Source organism: Rutilus rutilus, assembly GCF_951802725.1.
Source record: "Rutilus rutilus genome assembly, chromosome: 18".
NCBI lineage: Eukaryota > Metazoa > Chordata > Actinopteri > Cypriniformes > Leuciscidae > Rutilus > Rutilus rutilus.
The window spans coordinates 9,487,956-9,508,087 of record NC_140231.1 but is presented as its reverse complement, the minus strand read 5'-3'; the positions used below and the strand labels follow the sequence as shown (position 1 = coordinate 9,508,087).

The window sequence follows — 20,132 nt, the reverse complement described above, 5'->3', positions numbered from 1 at the left end:
TACCTGGTTAGGGAGATAATGGTCAATAAAAAAGACACCGGACACGGAGCTGCTGCAATGTCTTCAGAGTCTCTGTATTGTATGAGCAGCGCGCGCGCCCCCTCCCCCAGCAGGTGAAAGTCCCAAGGCAAAAGCAATCAAATGATCGCTAATCAATAAGCAAGGGATACCAAACTCATACATACTATGCAATAAACGTTTTCTTTCCTTTTTTTCTTTATATAAATTTATATATTTTTATAACCACCACACTAACAGCGAACTCAACGTGAAATACTGAGGTAAAGTGAGATAGACGAAACCCTTGTTAAAGTGCGGGTTTTAAACAATATTTTCACGTAGGCCTATATGATTTATTTTCAGGTTTGTGGTCTGGATAATGCCATCTGCAACGATGGAGTGTGTTGGAGCCTTTTCATTGTGATAACATCAACTGGTATGTAACGTTATGGTCAACTTCACCTAAATTAGCCGAAGTAAACTTATTAAACAGAGAAGCATAATACCTTTGGTATGTTCTGTCTCCTCTTTCACAACTTTTTGGCAGATGTACAACGTAAATACTGAGTAAAACTAAGTTAAAGGGATAACGTAGTAACGTACACCTTAAACAGAAAATTATGTATGTCATCATTTACTCGCCCACAACGTGTTCTAAACCTGCATGAAGTTCTTTCGTCTGAACATAAAATAAGATATTTTGAATAATGTTGGTAAATAGTGGCTGGTCCGCATGGACTTCTATAATAGAAAAAATACTTTGGATGTCAATGGGGACCAGTAACTGTTTGGTTGCTCATGTTCTTTAAAATATCTTCTTTTGTATACAGCACATTAAATAATTTAATGGAAGTTATGAACAAGTTGAGGGTGAGTAAATGGTGACAGAATTTACAATTTTGAGTAAACTAACCCTTTATCCAACACCATTGTTAATTTCATCTTTTGTTTTATTTTCAAGTTTGTGGTCTGAATTATGTCATCTGAAATGTCGGAGGTGTATTTTGGAGTCTTTTTTGTGATTGCCTTCGTAATGGTGATAACATCTACAGGTGAGTAAGATGACATCAACTAAATTAGCTGAAGTATGCATTAGTTAAGCAGGCAAACATGTTCTTTTCTGTTCTTTATTTTGAATTTGCAGCGGCCATTCCCTCCGGACTGTACATCACTGCTGACGCTCTCCACTAATACACAGAACGGGTTGACGTTGGAAGAGGAGAAGGAGGAGGAAAGGGTTAGCAATATACCATTATCAATATAGCAAAGTTTTGCTTACTAATATTTTTTATGTTGTTTAATTGATTAAAAACTATATACACCATACAACATTATATCTTACCTCATCTTCACCCCACATGTTATTGCTGTTAGTAATAAGTTCTGTTATTGTATTTTAGTTTTTTTCTGTAAACTATAACACTAAAAGGCTGCTGTGACTTTGTCTGTTTCAGGAGAGTCTGTTCTCAAAGCAAAAACATGGATGCTGACAATGAAGGGCAGAATCATCATCCAGTTACAACTGCTAACAGACGACTCTTCAGCATTAGCTGTCTATTTTGTCGAATGCAGAATCAGGTAAACCAATATATATATATATATATATATATATATTTTTTTTTTTTACATTACATTACATTTACATACATGCATTTGGAAGTCACTTTTATCCAAAGCAACTTACATTGTATTAAGTTTAATTTAAATTATCCATTCCCTGGAAATCTAAGCTACAGGAATGTATTGAAAAAGAATGAAGCTTTAATGATTTTAATGTAATGTATTATGGGGTAATACCATCCCTGTAGGTTAGGGGTGGAAATTGGCAAAAATTTGATGATTCGATAGTATTGCGATATTTGGGCCACAATTCAATATTATTGCGCTTCCTAAAATTGCGATACAGCATGTATTGCAATTCGATTCTGCGATATATTGCGATTCATGTCCCCCATATTATTCAAAGACATTACAAAAAATAAGACTGCTTAACTCACTTCAAATGTCACATTAAATCTGTGAACATCTTCTACACATTTACTGGAGGCTAGTGCAAAAACTTTGTCCTTGAACATTCAGGACACAGGACCTTATTACAGAACGTAATTATATGAATGCGTCACCACCGCATTAGCACCAAAAACATGGAGATTTTATTTTAGAGAATAGTTACACAACCTATTCGATATACTATAATTCTATAATTAAATAAACTAATCGAATATCCAAAAATTGTGACTCATCCCTGCATGTAATACCTTGTTTTTTTCCCAAAATCTTCACTTACGTCTCGATTTTCGAAGGGGATTATAAACGTTTCTTCCTTGGTTCGCTTTTATTTAGGCCTATTACATTCACATTCTTTACTGTGGTAAAGTAGAAAAACGTTGTAGGACAGATAGCCTACATTTTTACTTGCACGTCAGATTCATTTCAACACAGTTTTTGCTTGTTATTAGACATGTACGGCGCGTCAAGTTTATTTGATTTTTAGTTTCGCTCTCTTTGGCAGCGCAATTTCAAACATAGCTTAAATGTCTTGCCCTTGTGGAAGATTAAATTCACTTTTCATACCTTTTACAACAAGTAGAAAACATGAAGATATCAGAAAATAGATCGATGGTCTCTTTCCTCCTTGTGTCATCCCTCTCAAAGCACAGAGCGGTATGGCTTCATGTGAAATCACGTGTCTTTGTGTGGAAGTATTAAACGAAAGTTTTTTTTTTTATAGATTTATCTTTTCTATTATGTAAGTTTCTAATATTTACTGATATGTATTTGAATGCTTTACAGGCTTTGTGTTGCTTCTTTGACGGAATTGCTCAAATAAAGACTTTTTTGCTCGAATAAACTAAAAAAAATTATTTCAATTTTCATAATAACCCCCCAACCACTGCAGGTAGTTGGTCCATTACCACCGCAGTGGTAAAAAAAACTGCCACCGTCACAGCCTTATAACATATAATGGAATACTTTGCGCTACTGTATCAATATAATTGCGTGCGCAAAATATCGCGACACTGAACAGAATCGATTTTTCCCCCACCACTACTGTAGGTGGATTCAGAATCAGATGTAGTGCTTTTATTAACGCCAAAGTACATGCAGCATCAAGTTTGAGGGTTAGGGAAAATTCTGCCAACACCGGTCTGAAAAAATTATATATTTTTCCCTGCTTGTGTTTGCAGGTTCATTCTGAGAGTCAACCCTGATGGCACCAAACACCAAAGGCACAGATCAGATGGAAATCTGGAAAGGTCCAAAGAAAAGCATCAGCCTGAAACCCTCAGTGTTTCTCATCAGAGAGCTTGTCAACTTTGACTGGCAAAATTACTGAAATGTAACAACACAACACTGACTTTGACTGTATTTTATTGTTTTAAGGCCTGTTTTGTTTTTTAGTGTGTGTACGTTTTTGCCATGCTACAGATACAAATGGTCACCAGGAGATTAATTCTATGGACTTTGGAGATGTTGCCTTTTTTTTTTTTCAGCTAGTGGCTCCTAAAGGTCAAGATTTGTAATTTGTACTTCTAAAACAAAATGTTCAACGATTAAAAAGAATATTATAAGGACAAATGTTTGTGAGTTATTTAGATTTTTTGGGGGGTGGGGTAAACATAAATTAAAAAAAGAATTTAAATGAAAAAAAAAAAAAACCTCAATACTAATACTGTAAATGAAAATACGGTAATAATACTGTAAATGCAATTACAGTAAATGGTACAGTATACTGTAAGTGAAAATACAGTAATAATACTGTAAAACATTTTACAGTAACTTACTGGCATCCAGCTGCCAGTAAGTTACTGTAAAATTTACAGCAACCTCTTTACAGTATAGTTATAATTTTATCCCTGATATTATCAATCTTATAAGTGAAGAAGTTCATAAAGTCATTACTGCTGTGCTGCTTGGAACCTTCTGTGTTTGAAGCTTTCTTTTTCGTTAGTTTAGCCACTGTTTCAAATAAATACCTAGGATTATGTTTATTTTCTTCTAATAGGTTTGAAAAATAAGCAGATCTAGCAGCTTTTAAAGCCTCTCTGTAAGCAATCGAGCTCTCTTTCCATGAAATGCGAAATACCTCTAATTTTGTTTTCTTCCAGTTGCGCTCCATTTTTCTGGCTGCTCTCTTAAGGGCCCGAGTGTGCTCGTTGTACCACGGCGTTGGATTATTTTCTTTAATCTTCTTTAAGCACAAAGGAGCAACTGTGTCTAAAGTGCTGGAAAAGAGAGAGTTAAAAGTTTCTGTTGCAATATCAAGTTTTTCTAAGCTATCCGGGATGCTAAAATGATGAAACTGATCAGGAAGATTATTAATAAAGCAATCTTTAGTAGCAGAAGTGATAGGTCTAACATATTTGTAACACGGAGTCGGCTTTGCAGCCTTGGCTAAATGTAATTTACACGAGACTAGATAATGATCTGAGATGTCATCGCTCTGCTGCAGAATTTCAACGGCATCAACATCTATTCCATGTGATAATATTAGATCTAGAGTATGATTACGACGATGAGTAGGTCCTGACACGTGTTGTCTAACTCCAATTGAGTTTACAATGTCCTTAAATGCCAAACCCAATGCATCTTTTTCATTATCGATGTGTATATTAAAATCACCAACAATTAGTACTTTATCTGCAGCCAATACTAACTCTGATAGAAAGTCCGCAAATTCTTTGATAAAGTCTGTATGGTGCCCTGGTGGCCTGTATACAGTAGCCAGCACAAATCTCAAACGTGATTTATCATTTTTACTATATATTTTTACATTAAGCACTAACACTTCAAAAGAATTATATTCGAAACTTGATTTCTTAGTGGTTTTGAAAATATTACTATAAATTACAGCAACACCACCCCCTTTGCGTTTAAGATGAGGTTCATGTTTATAACAGTAATCTTGCGGGGTGGACTCATTTAAAGTAATGTAATCGCTTGGTTTTAGCCAGGTTTCTGTCAAACACAGCACATCTAGGTTATTATCTGAAATCATATCATTAACAATGAGTGCTTTTGAAGTAAGCGATCGAATATTCAGCAACCCAAGCTTTAGCATTTGCTCATCTGTATTATAGCTGTTTTTTATTTGTTGAACATCAATTAAATTTTTAACCTTAGATAGGTTTAAACATTTTTTGGATTTCCAAAATCGGGGAACAGACACAGTCTCTATATGATGATAGCTAGGTGAAAGAGGCTCTATGTGATGGGATTTATCTGACCTGGGTGACGCGAGGCCGCTAGCAGACGGTTGGTTTAGCCAGTCTGTCTGCTTCCTGACCTGGTGCCCAATTTGTCATGTTTGAGCTCTAAGACTATGAGCCATATTACTAGATAGAAGAGCAGCACCATCCCAGGAGGGATGAATACCATCTCAGCGTTTGTGTACATTTCTAAGCTTTTTGATTGGTTCTATACAACGTGTAACACCATATTTGGAGAGCAGAGACGTTTCAGGGGATACCCGGGAAATGCTCAGAGGTGACGAGAGGAGTTGAGAAAAGCAATATTCATTTCCAGCGAATTTAGTAAAACTTTGTAAACTTTAATAGTCATGAGCTCGTGAGCGAGCTGTCAATCATAGCCCGCGCCAACCTGCGCGTTCATTGCTGATAGCTGGAGCACTGAGTAGAATGGCGTCTAAGCGATTGTGGTGTTCTTGGGTGTAATAACGAACACAGCAGTCATGCTGATGTTCCTAAATCCGAACCGCTGAAGACGCAGTGGCTGAGTTTGTTTTCAAAGGGAATATTCCCCACAACGTCAATGCTTTCATGTTTGCGCGAATCATTTCACCAGACTGCTTTACAAACGGGGGTCAGTATAAAGCTGGTTTTACTAAGAAGCTGCTCCTGAAAAAAGGATCGTTACCAACTATTCGTGTTCCTGCTGCACCTCCAGAAGAAGTGAGTGAGTGTAACGTTTTTATTCTGTCCCTCTATGTTCAATAGTATTGTATTAGTTCGCTGGTGCATTTCTTTATTTTCCCACTTGGGGTCAGTATCTCCTTTAGTGTTTCCTTTGGGTTCTTCATGGATTATATCGCGTGTGCTACTCGGCGCTCTGTTGTGATGTGCTGACGCAGCAGGAAAAAAGTTTGTTACACGCAGTGTGAGAAAATGTCCGGAGGTCAGGTGTTGACATGCTTCACTCTTCTCAGTCCCCTTATATCTTTGGGAAGCTTTGACATGCCATAATCTGTAAGTTATTAGCGGTCAATTTTGTTTTCTAAATGTTTAGTTACTTTTCTGGTACTTAAGAGGTTATTTTAACTCTTTCAAGCAAAAAGGTTGTTTGTGATCTAAGCCAAGCTAATGTTGCTAGCTTCTGTTTAGTATATGGTTGTACAATATCTTATGGGTCAATGTGAGCACTGCCTTTTGCTCGGCTCGGGTCGTCGGGTTGTGCATGCAGGTTGTCAGGAGTGAGGCAAGTAGCTTTTGTTTTACTGTGTAGCTTTGATTAAGGCTTGCTGAGTTCATGTTCTACTAAATCTAACTAAAGAGGAAAGACCTGTTATATTTTTACAGATATGTTGAACAGTATTTTGAACTGCCTGTGAATCTGTGCACTGAAACTGCAATTAACTGCAGTATATTCCGCAACCACATGGTGGCAAACTGAATCATTTAAAGATGTAATGTTGTGATTCTTATATCTTGAACTCTGATCACTTCCAGCATTTGAATTCACAGCAATGAGTCTTGGTTTGTTAAATGTATTTTTAATGAAATGTGCTTGTATGTTCACAGTTTTACAATCAAAAAGAGAGGTCTTCAGTAAAGACACTAAGAAAACTGTGTCCTGTTATTCCTGGAACCACCTTCTCTTACTGTTTAGCTCGCTGCATAGGCTGAGTAGCCACACACTCAACCGAGGGCAGAAGAGTTTTATTAACCTTTATATTAATCTTTGCAAATCGCTTGCTGCACACTTCACGATGAATGCGGTTTACACTCAGGGTACATTATGGTATGTTTTCTATGTATGACATTCTCAATATAATTCATAATCCCATGTTTATAATAAACAATGCGTTATGGTTATTGTGTTAGAAACGTTGTACGCACAGGGTACGGGGCGGGGTGAGCAAAGTTCATTATCATTTAAAGACACATGCACTCAAACGGCGTGCTGAAAACAGAGCTGTTTTTGACCAGGTCAAATGAGTGTTTTCTTACAATACTAATTAGAATTCTTAATTAAAGTATATTACAAACTTTTAATTTAGACCCTAAAGAATCATATTAGCTTGTACAAAAATGACATTATATGACCCCTTTAATAACGACTAGCTTTTAATTAAACCAACAGCACGCTATTACAGTTATTTTCAATATAAAATGAATAACTTACAATCGTAACTACTCCAAGGATTAGACAGCAACAATGACGTGCATCCAAAACACAGATCACGGAATGAGTCTCTTCTTCTATTGATTTACGTGCTTCCTGTTGCGTTCTGATAAGCAGCGCAACACCATTTTTCACCACTAGGAGTCACACGCGATCTACTTACACAAATCAAAATAACCTACAGCTTGCAAAGAAAAACTAACACTGCACAGAACAAACATAATACTAGGTATTTATTTGAAAAAGCGGCTAAACTAACTAAAAAGAAAGCTTCAAGCCCAGAAGTTTCCAAGCAACACAGCAGTAATGACTTTATGAACTTCTTGACTTATAAGATTGATAATATCAGGGACAAAATTATAACTATGCAACCATCTACTACAGTATCGCATCAGGCAGTGCATTTTAGTCTCCCTGAGGAAAATTTGTATTACTTTATTGCTATAGGAGAGGAAAAATTTTGCAAACTCGTTAATTCATCTAAATCGACAACATGTATGTTAGACCCTATACCGACTAAGCTACTGAAAGAGATGGTCATAGATCCTCTTCTTACTATCATTAATTCGTCTTTGTCTCTAGGATACGTACCAAAAACCTTTTTGCTGGCTATGATTAAACCGCTTGTTAAAAAAACGCAACTTGATCCTACAGAATTAGTCAATTACAGGCCGATCTCGAATCTGCCTTTTCTGTCAAAGATATTAGAAAAAGTAGTATCCTCACAACTGTGTTCCTTTCTTGAAAGAAATTATATCTGCGATGATTTTCAGTCCGGATTTAGACCGTACCATAGTACCGAGACAGCTCTCGTTAGAGTCACAAATGATTTGCTCTTATCATCTGATCGTGGTTGTATTTCTTTATTAGTGTTACTTGATCTTAGTGCTGCTTTTGACACCATTGACCACAACATTCTTTTAAATAGACTTGAACATTATGTTGGCATTAGTGGAATTGCACTAGCATGGTTTAAATCATACTTATCTGACCGTTATCAGTTTGTAGCAGTAAATGAAGAGATGTCATATCGATCAAAAGTTCAGTATGGCATACCACAAGGCTGTAATGATAAACAGGACGGAAGCAATTGCAAGTAAAAGGTTTATTGAACTTCAAGTTCACTCAAGACACCACAATACACAAGTAGAAGACTCAGGTTGACTGCAGAAGATCCGATGAAGATAAATCCAAGCCCAGGGTCAGATCCAGAACACAGACAGCAGGAGAGCGTGACGCAGGGATTGAGATGGGCGATCCAGAAGTGAGTGATGCGGTGCAGGTGATCCAGTGGTGTGAACGGAGTGAAGCGATCCGTATCCAGTGCACGGGAAACATGAGGAAGACTGGAACAGGCACGAACACAAGAAGCTTCAAACAACGATCTGACAAACACAAGACGAAAGACAGGGCATTAAATAGGTTGACTAGATGATCTGCAGCTGCCGCTGATGATGATAACGAGCGGTAACGCCCACATGAAACAATCAGTGCAACGAGACACACACACATACACAAACCCACAAGACCAGAATGAGACAGCGGATCTACCAACCGTGACAGTACCCTCCCCCCTAGGAACGCCTCCTGGCGTTCCCAGACGACCCTACCTGTCGATTGTAATCATCGATAAGGGAGTGATCCAGGATGTCTCGAGCAGGCACCCAACTCCTCTCCTCCGGACCGTAACCCTCCCAGTCCACTCCGTCTGGAATCCAGAATACGATGTACCGAATATGTAGGTTCCCCATCTACGAGTCGCGGCGGGGGAGGAACCGGGGTTGGCGGATTAATGCGAGAGTAAAACACGGGACACATGAAAGGCGGGATGAATTCTCCTGTACGCCGGAGGAAGTTTGAGTCGGACTGTCACCGGACTAATAATCTTGGTGACAGGGAACGGGCCAATAAATTTGGGAGCTAACTTGTTAGAAACGGAACGGAGCGGAATGTTCTTGGTAGAAAGCCACACTTTTTGACCCACGACGTTATACAGGAGGCTTTGACCGGTGGCGATCGGCCTTAGCCTTAGTGCGCTCTGTCCATGTGCGGTGGCACCTCTGGACAAAGGCGTGAGCAGAGGGGACCGCGACCTTGGATTCCAGACTCTGAAAAATTGGTGGCTGGTACCCTAAACTACATTCAAATGGAGAGAGGCCCGTGGAAGACACTGGTAATGAGTTATGAGCGTACTCAACCATAGAGAGTTGTTGGCTCCAGGAGGAAGGATTCTTGGATACCAAACATCGCAATGTTCTCTCCAAATCTTGGTTGGCTCGCTCTGACTGACCATTGATCTGAGGATGATAACCCGAAGACAAGCTGGCCGTAGCTCCTAATAATCTACAAAACTCTCTCCAGAATTTGGATACAAATTGGGAACCCCTGTCAGAAACCACGTCCATCGGGAGGCCATGTAACCGAAAGACGTGATCAATCACAGTAACCGCTGTCTCCTTGGCTGAGGGTAATTTGGGCAAGGGAATGAAATGTGCCGCCTTCGAGAACCGGTCCACTACGGTTAAAACAACCGTCATGCCTTTAGAGGGCGGGAGGGCGGTGACAAAATCTAGCGCGATGTGGGACCAGGGTCTCGAAGGGACAGACAGTGGTCGGAGTAACCCATCAGGAGGTCGGTTAGACGTCTTACCACTGGCACAAACCGAGCAAGCCAAAACAAAATCGTGAACATCGCGAGCCATAGATGGCCACCAGAATCGTTGCTTTACTAAACCTCTAGTGCGAAATACTCCTGGATGACAAGCCACTTTGGAGCAATGACCCCATCGAATAACGTCGGACTGTAACCCCTCCAGAACAAATAACCGATTCGGTGGGCAACTGGGTGGAGGCGTTACCCCTTCTAAGGCAGTCTTGACCTTCGATTCGACCTCCCATCTGAGTGTAGAGATAACTACCTTCTCGGGTAAAATGCACTCGGGAGTAACCGGGCGTTCGGATGGATCAAAAATACGAGATAAGGAATCGGGTTTGATGTTCTTGGAACCGGGCGGTATGAAAGAGAAAAATCAAAACGCCCGAAAAAAGCCTGGAGTTGAGTCTTTTAGCAGATCTAATATATTCGAGGTTCTTATGATCGGTCCAAACGATAAAAGGTACCCCCGACCCTTCTAACCAATGACGCCACTCCTCCAACACTAACTTGACGGCCAACAACTCTCTGTTACCAATGTCATAGTTACGTTCGGCAGGTGATAAACGGTGGGACAAAAACGCGCAAGGATGCATCTTGTCGTCTGATGAAGCGCGTTGGGAAAGAACTGCACCTACCCCCACCTCTGACGCGTCGACCTCCACCACGAACTGACGTGTGGATCAGGGGCGACTAAGATGGGAGCCGAAACGAAGCGGCTTTTAAGGTTGGTGAATACAGCCTCGGCTGTATCGGACCACCTGAACGTCGTTCTGGGGGAGGTCAAGGCGGTCAGAGGTGCGGCTAGTTGGCTGAAGTTGCGAATGAAATGCCGATAAAAATTGGCGAACCCCAGAAACCGCTGTAGGGCCTTACGGGAATCCGGACTTGGCCAATCTATCACAGCCTTAACCTTGTCAGGATCCATACGCACTCCCTCAGAAGAGACAATGTAACCTAGGAAAGAAACAGACTGTGCATGAAAAGCGCATTTCTCCGCCTTGACAAAAAGCCCATTCTCTAGCACCTCTGAAGCACTCGTCTGACGTGTTGAATTTGTTCCTGGAGAGACGAAGAAAAAATCAATATGTCATCCAGGTAAACATATATGAACTGATCTACCATGTCTCTCAACACGTCATTGACGAGTGCCTGGAACACCGCTGGGGAGTTGGAAAGCCCGAACGGCATAACCAAATATTCAAAATGCCCCCTGGGGGTGTTGAACGCGGTTTTCCATTCATCCCCCTTCCTGATGCGAACCAAATGATAGGCGTTATGTAAATCCAATTTTGTGAAAATGGATGCTCCCTGAAATCTCTCGAAAGCTGAAGACATCAACGGCAAAGGATAAGTATTCTTCACCGTGATGTTGTTCAGCTCTCGGTAATCAATACAAGGTCGCAGAGAACCATCCTTCTTACCAACAAAAAAGAACCCTGCCCCCGCAGGAGAAGAAGAAGGACGGATGTTGCTAGAGAATCAGAAATATATTTCTCCATGGCCTCCCTCTCAGGAACCGAAAGAGAGTAAAGTTTGCCTTTAGACGGAGACTTACCTGGCAATAACTCTATAGCACAGTCATAGGGACGATGCGGAGTAAGAGAAGCAGCACGAGACTTACTGAACACTTCCTTCAGGTCCAGATACTCCGCGGGCACGTTTGACAGATCCGCTGCCTTCTCCTGAAACACAGAACCAGACACAGACGAACAAGCAGACACAAGACATGACTCATGACAATGTTCACTCCACATGGTGATAGTGTTCGAACCCCAATCCACCCGAGGATTATGTTTCACTAGCCAAGGATGGCCTAAAACAATGGGTACAACAGGGGAGTTCATGAGGAGGAAGGAAATAGTCTCATTGTGATTGCCGGAGGTGATGAGGGTTATGGGGCCAGTAGTAAGAGAGATGTTGGGGAGTCCTTGACGATTTAGAGCACTGACGGAGATCTGATGGGAGAGAGGTGTGATGGGAAGGTGTAACCGGTGTGCAAGATGTGAGTCCATGAAATTACCCTCAGCTTCGGAATCCAGAAGTGCTTGCCCGGTGTAGGTGTCGTTGGGCCATCTCAATCTTACTGGAAGGAGAGTAGACGGTGAGGACTTCCCGGCGGAGATCCCACCCGATAGTAGCCTCAACTTTACTACCGGGCTTGCTCTTTTACCGGGCAAGATTGTAAATAATGTCCAGAGCCACCACAGTACAAGCAGAGTCCACGGGACCTCCGCCTTTCTCTCTCCTCCCGGGAAAGCCGAGCTCTCCCTACCTGCATGGGCTCGTGATCGACGACAGGACCGACCGTGTTCTCCTCAAAACTAGCTTGAACTCCAGCGCCTCTGGAAGTGTGGTTGGATCGAGCGTGTTGCTCCAGCCGATTGATGCGGGCATCCACCCGTAGAGCCAAGTCGATAAGTCCATTGAGTCTAGGAGGTAGGTCCAACATATAGATCTCCTTTTGAACACGGTCGGCCAGCCCATGCAGGAACATATCCCACTGCGCCTCTTCGTTCCACTTGCACTCGGCCGCTAGCGTACGGAACTCGATCGAGTAGTCCGCAACGGAACCGTCCCCTTGTTTAAGTTCCGCGAGTCTTCTGGCAGCCTCCTTTCCTGCCACCGCTTGGTCAAAGACCCTCCTCATTTCGGCGGCGAGTGCGTGGAACGAGGCGCAGCATTGGTCTTGATTCTCCCACACCGCTGTCCCCCACAAGGCTGCACGTCCAGTAAGTAACGTGAGAACGAAAGCCACTTTAGACTCCTCCGTCTCGAACGTTCTGGGCTGCAACGAGAAATGCATCGAACATCTGGTAAGGAATGCTCTACAGAAGTTAGGCTCACCGGCATAATTCTCGGGCACGGGTAGGCGTGGTTCTCGTCGATGACCCGTCTCTGGTACTGTGGGGGGAACAGGCGGTGTGGGTGGCGCAGCGGGAATGCCAAGTTGTTGGATCTGTTGGGTGAGCTCGGACACCTGCGTCACGAGCGCTTGAACTGCGCGTCCAGTGTTGTTGATGCTCTCCTGCTGCTGATCCATCCGGGAAACGCTATGGTTGATGAACTCTGTCAGCGAGGTTGAACTTGCTGCTTCCATGGTGGTCAGATCGTTCTGTAATGATAAACAGGACGGAAGCAATTGCAAGTAAAAGGTTTATTGAACTTCAAGTTCACTCAAGACACCACAATACACAAGTAGAAGACTCAGGTTGACTGCAGAAGATCCGATGAAGATAAATCCAAGCCCAGGGTCAGATCCAGAACACAGACAGCAGGAGAGCGTGACGAAGGGATTGAGATGGGCGATCCAGAAGTGAGTGATGTGGTGCAGGTGATCCAGTGGTGTGAACGGAGTGAAGCGATCCGTATCCAGTGCACAGGAAACATGAGGAAGACTGGAACAGGCACGAACACAAGAAGCTTCAAACAACGATCTGACAAACACAAGACGAAAGACAGGGCATTAAATAGGTTGACTAGATGATCTGCAGCTGCCGCTGATGATGATAACGAGCGGTAACGCCCACATGAAACAATCAGTGCAACGAGACACACACACATACACAAACCCACAAGACCAGAATGAGACAGCGGATCTACCAACCGTGACAAAGGCTCAGTACTAGGACCGCTGCTGTTCACTCTGTACATGCTACCATTAGGAGATATCATTAGGAAACATGGAATTAGCTTTCACTGTTATGCTGACGATACTCAGCTGTATATTTCTTCAAAACCTAACGAAACTTACCAATTCACAAATTTAATGGAATGCATAGCTGATATAAAAAATTGGATGACTAGTAATTTCCTACTTCTAAATTCTGAAAAAACAGAGATTCTAATTATTGGACAAAAAACTCCCACACATAATAACCTAGAATACTGTCCAACACTTGATGGCTGCTCTGCTAAGTCTTCGTGGTCGGTTAGGAACCTGGGTGTGCTCTTTGATACCAATCTTTCATTTGAAAGTCATGTGTCTAGTAGATAGAGATAAAGCGTTGTCGGGAAAATTCATGTACCTACCCCAAAGTGACAAAATAAAATAAAATTCTGTATCAAAATTCATAAGGAAAGACCAGTACTTTGTTTAGGCTTGGTTTGTAGGGAATTACAAACCTGCGCACATATATTCAAACGCACATAACTATAGAACCGATTCTCAATGCGCATGTGAACGCCATCAGCGTTTATCACAGGCTCGCTTAAAGTCTGTGTAGAGAGAATGGTGTCGTCTTAGCGGCCCCTAATTTAATAACAAATGATCGTTGCTACGAAAGCGAATCAATCAAAACTAACTTTAGCTGGAAAATAACTTTATTAATGAACCGCTATAAAGCCAAAACAATCTCTGTTACCTTAAATTAAACGCTTATCTCTGTAAAGCTGCTTTGAAACAATCTACATTGTTAAAAGCGCTATATAAATTAAGATGACTTGACATCCCCTTCAGCCAATAAAATTTAAATCTATGTGCCATGTGCTTGACATTTTTGGCAACAAGGAAGTTAAGGAGACATTAGCCCATGTTAGGTCACATGCTGTCAAGGCTCCATTGTGAGTTCATTATTGACTAGGAAATATAAATTAAATTAAAAAAGATCATTGTACATCCAAATGTGCTTTATAATGTTTTTGGTCATTTATTTCATGCACTTTTTGTAAAAACAATAACTCGACCAGTTATGCATAAATGACAAAGTCCTTTAACACATATTTTCTGTGTATCTGCACTATTGTTCAGTTCTGGCAGGCAGTATAAAAGCCTCTTTGTCTGTGTTTTAGGTTGATGTTAGTAAGACAGATAGGAAAAGCTGTACCTTTTCAAGAAAGTACTGATGATAGCATTGGCAGTGCATCAGAAAATAAGGTCATTGTAAGAAAGGAAAAAGGAGGATAGAAGCCATGAGGTTGAAGGTAGAGATGAAGAATACAGTATAAGTCATTGTTTGTTTGGAATTCAAACATTTGGATACATTATCCTATGCCAGCGTGGAAGATGTGATCCACACAACAACCAGGGGTCAGGAAAGATGCCACTGCCTATTAGTAAGGACAAAAAACTGCCTATAAGGACAAAAAACTCCCACACGTAATAACCTAGAATACTGTCAAACACTTGATAGCTGCTCATCGTCTTCATCGTCGGTTAGGAACCAGGGTGTGCTCTTTGATACCGATCTTTCATTTCAAGTCACGTGTCTTAAAAATATATCTAAATTACGCCATATGCTCTCATTGACAAATGCGGAACAATTAGTTCATGCGTTCATGAACTCAAGACTAGATTATTATAATGCTCTACTGGGTGGTTGCCCTGCATGCTTAATAAACAAACTACAGCTAGTTCAAAACGCAGCAGCTCGAGTTCTTACCAGAACCAGAAAGTATGACCATATTACTTCGTGAACTTGGAGGCGCCGCCCCCTTGCTGGCGACTCTGCTACCATTGTGTCAGAACATCTGTGTTTTTTTATGTGTTTTTGTTATTCCTCAGAAGTTTTTAATTCTGGATTATTAGCGTGATCGATCCCTGACGACATAATTATGTTTGTATTCAACAATCGTACTGTTGTTTGCCTTCTGTGGCTGTGGACACTGATTGTTTGGAAAGCCGCACAAACAACATCAACATTCCAGGTGATGAGAGAGCCTGGCCCGCCTATCATAACGTACAGCCGGCATGAGCTTCTTCAACTGCGTGATTCTGTACTAGGATCACTGGATCAAGATGCTGATCTGACAGATATTAAGCCTAGGGCTAAAGGAAGGAAGAGGGGCAGCAGAGGAGGTGTCCGGGTAGGAAATCGCCGCCGGGGATACAAACCTGTTCTACCTTCGGTTATTATGGGGAACGTCCGCTCCCTTGTCAACAAGGCGGATGAGTTGACAGCTTGTATGAAGTTTGACCGTATGTTCCAGCAGACCAGTTTATTCTGTTTTTCCGAGACGTGGCTGTCCGACAGGATACCAGATTCTCATGTGGAGATGGAAGGTTTCGCACTTCATAGGATGGACAGAGATCAGGCAAACACTGGTAAAAAGCAAGGTGGAGGTGTCTGCTTGTACGTGAATGACCGGTGGTGTCATCCTCAACATGTTACGGTAAAAAAGAGAGTTTGTGACTCGAATATTGAGCTTATTGCAGTAAGCTGTCGACCTTACTACCTACCCAGGGAGTTTTCCCATGTCATTGTTATGGTAGTGTATATTCCCCCTTCGGGTAATGGGAAATCTGCCACTGAGACTATTTCGAAAATTGCGCATGAATTACAGCGCCCCTCTCCCGACGCGCTGGTTATCATAAACGGGGACTTTAATCACTGCTCTCTTTCCACTATTTTGCCGTCTTTTAAACAAATGGTGACATGTCCTACGAGGGGGGACAAAACTATTGACTTGTTCTATACGAACGTTAAGGATGGCTATGCTGTTAAATCGCTTCCACCGCTGGGTAAATCGGACCATAACCTGATAATTATGACGTCTAAATACACCCCGGTGATACGGAAACAGCCGATAACGTCAAAGACTGTGCACATCTGGTCAGAGGATGCCTGTGAAACACTAAGGGGGTGCTTTGAATGCACAGACTGGACTGTGTTTTTTGATGGAGACTGTGATCCGGATAGTATTTCTGAAAAAGTGACTTGTTATATTAATTATTGTGTTGAGTCTATAATCCCTTGTAAACTGATCAAGATATTTCCCAATAACAAACCGTGGGTGACCAGAGAAGTTAAGGCAGCTATAAATAAAAAGAAATCTGCTTTTTATAGTGGTGACAAAGAAAGAATTAAAAATGCTCAAAGAGAGTTAAAAGTCATTATTAGACAGAGCAAAATTAAGTATAAGGAAAAGGTTGAAGGAAACATGTCCTGTAACACAAGAGGGCTATGGAATGGTATGAAGTCTATTACTGGATATGGGACCAGTAGACCCAGTTTATGTAATTTGGGTCTACAGGCAAATGATGCCAATACTTTTTTTGCAAGGTTTGATGAACTAGATTTTTCATCACTTCATGATAATGTTATTTCAAACCTTAGGCAAAGCAGCTCTGAGGACTGTAGTCCTGCTATTATTCTTAACGCTGAAGAGGTTCGCCAGCAGCTAAGGCGTACTAAACCAAATAAGGCTGCAGGCCCTGATGGTGTTCATCCTCGTACCCTAAAAGTGTGTGCTGACCAGCTGTGCTCTGTCCTTTATTCATTATTTTCTTTGTCTCTGTCTTCCGCTAAAATCCCGGTTATGTGGAAAACATCATGTCTTGTCCCTATGCCCAAAAAAGCTAGGGTGGCTAACAATCTTTCTAATTTGAGACCTATAGCTATGACTTCGCATATTATGAAGTGTTTTGAGAGGGTTGTACTAGATCATCTGACAAGGCAGGTGTCTGCATTTCAGGATCCTTTGCAATTTGCTTATAGGAAGGGTGTGGGGGTAGATGATGCACTACTATATATGTTACAAAATATTTACAGTCATCTTGAAATTACTGCCAGTTCCGTTAGGATCATGTTTTTTGACTTTTCGAGTGCTTTTAATACTATACAGCCACACATTTTAGCTAGTAAACTAATTGATTTTAAATTACATAACACAACCATTTCTTGGATTTTAGATTACCTGTTAGCACGACCACAGTTTGTTAGGATCGGTAACAAATATTCTGATACTATTCTAACTAACACAGGAGCACCTCAGGGTACAGTTTTATCCCCATTTTTGTTTTCACTTTATACTGCTGACTATAGGCATAGTCAATCATCTTGCTGGGTACAAAAATTCTCTGATGACACTGCTTTAGTGGGTCTACTTAATCAGGATGATGATCTTGCCTATAGAAGGGAGGTGCAGTCTTTTTACAACTGGTGTGAGACAAATTTTTTGAAATTGAACGTAGGGAAAACTAAGGAACTTGTGATTGATTTTAGAAAGAAAAAAGAGAAGGTCCTTCCAGTTACAATTAATGGTCAGGTGATTGAAATTGTGAAGTCATATAAATATTTAGGTGTCTATGTGGATGACAAACTAAACTGGAAAGAGAATACTAATGTTTTAATGAAGAAGGCTCAGTCGAGACTTTTCTTTTTGAGAAAACTCAGATCATTCAACATAAGCACAAAATTCTTAAATGTCTTTTATCAAGGGATTTTAGCCAGTGTTCTTTTCTATGCTGTACTTGTCTGGGGGGGCAGTATATCTGCTGAGGACAAAAATAGGATAAATAAGCTAATCAAGAGAGCAGGTTCAGTTATTGGTCTTAATCCAGATGTTTTAGAGATTACTGTTGAGAAGAGGATTAGTTCCAAATTAAAAATGGTCCTGCTTTTTGAAGGCCATCCACTGCACAATTTGTTTAAAGGTCTCAGAAGCTCTTTTAGTGAGCGACTGATAATGCCACGGTGCTCTAGTGAGCGCATGAGAAGGTCTTTTGTTCCAGCAGCGGTCAGATTTTTTAACCAACATTGCTGATTGTTGAGTATTATTCTTGTCTCTTAAAGTGTTGTTTTTAGTATTTGTTGATTGTGAAAATGAATCTCTCAAATTGTGTCTCGTAATCAGCGCTTAGGCTAGTAGTCGTCTACTAATCCAGAATTATGTACTTGTCTGTTAGTTGTGTATCGTGTCTGATGGCTGTATGGTTGGTAGCAAATTAGTTTCCCTACTGGGATTAATAAAGTTTTTCAATTCAATTCAATTCAATTAGCCCGGTTCTGTCAACACTGCATTGGCTCCCTATTAAACATCGCATACATTTTAAAATATTGCTGATTACTTACAAAGCACTAACTGGTTTAGCTCCGCAGTACTTGAGCGAGCTCTTAACGCATTATAGTCCCTCACGTCTATTGCGATCTCAAAATTCAGGCCAGTTAATAATATCTAGAATATCAAAATCGACTGCTGGTGGTAGATCCTTTTCCTATTTAGCACCAAAACTTTGGAACAGTCTTCCTAACATTGTCCGGGAAGCAGACACACTCTGTCAGTTCAAAGCTAGATTAAAGACACATCTCTTTGACCTAGCATTCCCATAATACATTATAGACTTCTATAATTCAATGTTAGGCTGCATAGATTAGGTCAGCCGGAACCGGGAACACTTCCCATAAATCCTGATGTACTCATTACATCATAAGAAGAATGGCATCTACGCTAATTTTAGTGTCTTTGTTTATCCCGAGGTTTTCGCCTGAACCCGATGACAACGCAGTGCTGAAAGTGCCAGCTAGTCTCTCCCTATGGAGGATCCCTTTACCACTCTACAGATAAAGCGTTGTCGGGAAAATTCGTTTCGCGTACCTACCCCGAAGTGACAAAATAAAATAAAATTCTGTATCAAAATTTATAAGGAAAGACCAGGGGCCCGTTTTTCGTACGTTGCTTAAAACATCCGAGATCAAATTACACATCCAAGATGATATCATCGTGCTAATCATGATCTGGCTAATTAGGTTCTTCGAACACACTTGCCGGATAAGATTAGTATAGCTGGATTGAGTTATCTGAGATAATTGCGCGTTCATGCGCTGGTTTAAAAGGGGATATGTATCAATAGTAGAAACATTGATCAGCAACGCTGCTATTGGCTGCTCAGCGTTGCCAAAGAGCGGGCTCAGTTTTTCTCCTCAGCAGAGCAAGAACTAATAGTCGAAGTTTATTCGGAATTTTAATGTTTAATCAAAACGCCAGGGAACACCTCAAAGCCTGCAAAAGCCAGGAGAGAGGGCTGGCAAAAAGTAGCAGACAATTTAAATCCGTTAGAAGTGGCCATGTTAGATGTTTTTATCACTTAATAGCCTATATTTTTGTATTTTAATAATTGCATAATTACTTTGTTCATTGTAATGTCAGAGTCACCACACTAGAACATGGGAACAAATAAAAGTGAAGTTCAAAAATATTCTACATAATGGTAATTGTTAGTTATATTATAGTCTCTTTTATAAAAGGCACTGTTAAATAAATGGTTGTCTGTTTATAAAAGCAACCAAGAAAAAGGCTGAGAAAAAAAAGAAGAAAAGATCTTAGAAGCCTACACTGTAAAATAATTTTTGCTGCATTAAATTAAGGCTGTATAGTCATTTCAACTGTTAAATCTTGA

General features: G+C 40.9%; 1 long non-coding RNA gene across 1 annotated transcript; it reads left to right on the top strand.

Moving 5' to 3' along the window:
• The first annotated feature begins 616 nt into the window (after positions 1-616).
• On the top strand, positions 617-3,583 carry LOC311277119. Its single transcript, XR_014625166.1, has 4 exons — positions 617-1,052; positions 1,145-1,237; positions 1,455-1,578; positions 3,189-3,583. It is a non-coding gene; the product is annotated as an uncharacterized lncRNA (long non-coding RNA).
• Positions 3,584-20,132: the final 16,549 nt, after the last annotated feature.